The sequence below is a fragment of the Carlito syrichta genome, unplaced genomic scaffold (genome assembly GCF_000164805.1).
Source record: "Carlito syrichta isolate Samal-C Ts95f unplaced genomic scaffold, Tarsius_syrichta-2.0.1 Scaffold305654, whole genome shotgun sequence".
NCBI classification, from domain to species: Eukaryota; Metazoa; Chordata; class Mammalia; order Primates; family Tarsiidae; genus Carlito; species Carlito syrichta.
The window spans coordinates 877644-882477 of NW_007249750.1; positions in this window are offsets into that span (position 1 = coordinate 877644).

Below are 4834 nucleotides of genomic sequence, written 5' to 3' on the forward strand. Positions count from 1 at the left end.
CGTCCGGAGGGCGGGGGCGTGGGGCGCACGTGCGAGCCCTGCGCTCCCGGGGATGGGGCTTCTGCTGACTGGGTGGCACCTGGGCAGCCGGCGCTAACCCCGGGGCTCCAGGGCCTGGGGATTCTGCTTCTGTAGGTCTGGGGGAGGGCCTGTGAATGCGTAATTTTAAGGTGCGTCCCAGATCTGCTGGCGGCTCAGCGCCCCAGCCTCTTTCTTCCCTCAGGCCGCTCATCAGCAGCTCCAGCGCCCCCCACGTTTGCCTAGGACTGGTCCCCAGCCCTCTCCCGAGGAGTTGCTCGCCTGGAAGTGAAGAGCTGGAAGATATGGCGCTGGCCAAGTTACCGGGATGGCTGCCGCTGCAGTGGAAATCACGGGAGCAGAGCTGGGAGGCTTGGAACCCCAGTGACCTCATCCCAGGTCCGCAGGATCTCCTTCCCCCCTTTCTAACTGCCCCTCTGGTTCGGTGCTCCTGGCCTAAGAGACATTTCCTTCTGCCGCTTCCATCCCTGTATCTGAAACCTCCCCCTTCTCTTCATTTGTTTTCAGTCCTTAAGCTGAACAAACCACTGCTGAAGCCTGCAGTTAAACAAACAAACAAACAAACAAACAGTGGAAAAGGCACTGTCAACTGTATTATCTTCTCCCAGGAGTATCCACAATGTGGATCATCACGAGTGGGGTGCAGGGGCCGTCCCTCCCCCCTGCAATGATGGGGGCACCTGAGTTGAGTCAACTGTTTAAGACAGAAAGTAGAAAACCCAGGTAATAGTTCTTGTCCAGGTATGCATAGATGGAAATAGCTAATTCTTTGTAGGAAGAGACTTACACATTACAAATGTCAAGTCTTCTAAATAAGTGAATTGTCAACCTAGGTTTCTCCTGTAAAATTACTGCACCAGTCAGATCACCCAGAGGGGACTTACAACTGTTAGGCATTTAAAATGGCAACTTCTTTGGGAGGGGGACATGCTTAGGAAGAGACTTGAAGTGGTAGGTACTGAAATTGTGGTTGAGCAACCCCCTTTCTCAATGCTTCAGCAGACGTCTCCTAAAGATAAGAACATTAGGCTACAAACTGTACGGTTATCACACCTAGCAAAATTAATAATGTCATAATATCATCTAATCTTTATTATCATTTAATATATGGTTCATATTTTATTTATTTGTTTGTTTATTTTTAGTTGGAGTCTCACTCAGTTGCCCAGACTGGAGTTCAGTGGCACGCTTCTGGCCACTGCAGCCTCGACCTGCTGGGCTCCGGTGATCCTTCAGCCTCAGCCTTCCAAGTAGCTGGAACTACAGACGCGTGCTACCATGCCCGGCTAATTTTTTGATTTATTGTAGAGATGAGGTCTTGCCAAATTGCCCAGGCAGGTCTCGAACCCGTGCGCTCAAGCAATCCACTCACCTCAGCCTCCCAAAGCATGGGATTATGGGCTGAGCCACCGAGCCCCGCTTATATGGTCCATATTTAAATGTCCCCAACAGTCTCCAAAAATATCTTGCATAAATGATTTTTTTCCAAGTCAGGATCCAATCAATGTTCACATATTGGTTGTATTGACTTCTTCAAAGAGTCCAGGAGATTGTGGAGTAGAATGTTCCACAATCTGGATTGGCCTGATTGTATATAGCTCATGGTTAGATTCCAGGTTAAACATTTTTTGGCAAGAATGCAGGTAATGTTAAGTACCTCTCATTGCTTCTTTTCAGAAGGCAAATGATGTCCCACTGTTGGCAAAACTTAGCTTGATGACTTGGTGAAGGCTGTGACTGCCAGACCTCTCCATTGGAAAGGTGTATAGTTCCTATGTAATGAATAAGTGTCCAATGGGGGTGATACTCTGAGACTGATCAATCTGTTTCCCCAGAAACCTTTCACCCACTGGTTATAGCATCCATGATGATTCAAAAACCTAAATCAGTTACTACTACACAGGGGATTGCAAAATGGTTATTTTCTATTTCTATAATTCCTTCTATATCTTACAGTTGATATTATTATGTAAATAAGAGCCACCTTTTTCTTCCTTCTTCCTGTCTTCTTTCTCTATTTTTTAGTGTCAGTGTGGATTCATGTATTTTTTTTTGAGTTGGAGTCTCACTCTGTCGCCCAGACTGGAGTGCAGTGGCCGCTCCTGGCCACTGCAGTCTCTACCTGCTGGGCTCCGGCGATCCTTCCGCCTCAGCCTTCCAAGTAGCTGGAACTACAGGCGCGCACTACCACACCCGGCTGATTTTTTTTGGTTTATTGTAGAGATGAAGTCTCGCCAAGTTGCCCAGGCGGGTCTCAATCTTTTTTTCTTTTTTTTTTTTTGAGTTGGAGTCTCACTCTGTCGCCCAGACTGGAGTGCAGTGGCCACTCCCGGCCACCGCAGCCTCAACCTGCTGGGCTCCAGCGATCCTTTCGCCTCAGCCTTCCAAGTAGCCAGAACTACAGGCATACGCTACCACGCCCGGCTGATTTTTTGATTTATTGTAGAGATGAGGTCTCGCTGCCCAGGCGGGTCTCGAACCCGTGGGCTCAGGCAATCCACTCACCTCAGCCTCCCAAAAGCGTGGGATTACATGCTGAGCCACCGAGCCCGGCTGATCTTTTTTTTAATGTATTATATATAATCCACTACCAAAACTTGACTATATTTTAAATCTCAAAGAAAACCTCAAGTAACAAAGGCAGAAAAATTATAGTCCACATTGTCTAGTTCAGAACAATAAAATAATGATTTAATAGCAAAAAATATGAGGATACCACATATCAACATTTGTGGAATGCAGTCAAAGCTGAGGTAAGACCAAAACATAGCCGAGAACACTTTCAAACAAGAAATAGTAAAAAATAAATGAAGTAAATATTTTAACAGTTGGCATGAATACCTTCCACATAACAGGTTCTCAATAAATATTTGCCGAGCGAACTCATCCAGGAATTAGAAAAAGTAAAACATAGGTAAGGAAAGCTGGAGAAATATATATGTGTTTACAACTGTTTGAAGACATTGTTAGAGAAAGCTATTATGACACTTAAAATGGTAAGGAAGACTGTATTCAAGACAATTGCAACAAAGGCATTACTACGGGAGAAAGATCAGACAGTTCTGAATACAGCAAAGACTTCTGGGAATTTATAATCAGTACAAAGTGAAGAGTCAATGGATGGAAAACTACTAAGAGGATGCATTAAGGTCAGGAAGATTCTTGCTATCCCAGATAGCAGGATCTGGGCTAGGCAGGACAAAGACAGGATAGGGACCAAGGTAGAGGTCTAGTTGAGAAGAAAGTCCTGAAGAGCCTGACTAAAGATTGGTCAAGGAGAGAGATTTTGTCAACATTAAAGATTAATAAATACAGGCCAGGCGTGGTGACTCACACCTGTAATCCCAGCACTTTGAAAGGGAAAGGCAAGAGAACTGCCTGAGCCCGGGGTTCAAGACCAGCCTGAGCAACTTGGCAAGACCTTGTCTCTACAATAAATCAAAAAATTAGCTGGGCATGGTGGCATGTACCTATAGTACAGCTACTTGAGAGGCTGAGATGGAATGATTACCTGGACCCAGCAGGTCAAGGCTATGGTGGCCAGTCTGGGTGACAGAGTGAGACTCTGATTAAAAAAAAAAAAAAAAAGGATAACAAATACAGACAAGATTTGAGGGACCAGAATCCTTAAGAGAAGTGTGTGAGATTTACTCCAGCTTCTCCACTGAGGGTACTTTTTAATTTGTTGCTTGTTTCCTAAGCAGAAAGACCTAAGGAGGCAAGAGTATGAGGCTGCCAAAGTAGCTGTGGCAAAGTCCTGGAAAGGAGAGAACTGCAAAGCAGTGAACCCAAAGATCTGCATACAGATTCACTTTATGCTACTGGATAGCTTCTAAACTATCCTCTACAGGAAGAAACAACAGCAGCTGAGAGACTAAGAGATAAGTAAAGACTTCACATATGCTGGAGAGAAAGGTTGTAGTTCAGACTCCACCAAGATGGAGGAGCTTTGGCAAATACAAGGGACTTTTGGCTGAGATCTCATAAGAACATGCGCTGGAAATAAGGGGTACACCCTAGTCATAAGAGCAAAATTTATCTTCTATAATGTTGTCAGGAAAAATATAAAAATCTTGAGGTGGCTGAAAAGGAGAGGAAAAGAAGAAAGAGAGAAGACAAAAGAATTGGTTCTATGGTATTCAGATACTGGATTTATCAGGCAAAGACTTTTTAAAATGATGATTAATATGATGAGGAAGAATTTTACCAGTGAACTAGGATCTGGGATAAAGTGTCAAATGGAGAATCTTGACCTGAAAAGTACTATAACAAATTAATAACTAAATAACCTGTGTTTAATAGCAAATTAGGCCGGGCACAGTGGCTCATGCTTTAATCCCAGCACTTTGAGAGGCTGAGGCAAGAGGATCACCTGAATATAGGAGTTTGAGACTAGCCTTGGCAACATGGAAAGTCTTTGTCTCTACAAAAAAATTTTAAAAATTGGCTCAGTGTAGTGGCATGTGTCTGTAGTCCCAGCTACTTGGAGAGCTGAGGTGGAAGGATCAGCTAGCCCAGGTAGGCTACAGTAGCCATGACTGTGTCACTGCACTGTAGCCTGGTTGACAGAATGAGACTCTGATTCGGGGGGCGGGAAAAAAAGGAAAGGCAAATTAGACACCAGTAGAACAGAAGATTAACAAAACTGGAAGACAAACCAGTAGAAAAATGTCCAAATTGAAACACAGAGAGAAAAAAATAGAAAATACGGAAAACAACATGCATCTATTAATCATGAGACAAAGTGAAAAGGACTAACATATGTATAATGGAGTCATAAAAGGAAAATAGAGAA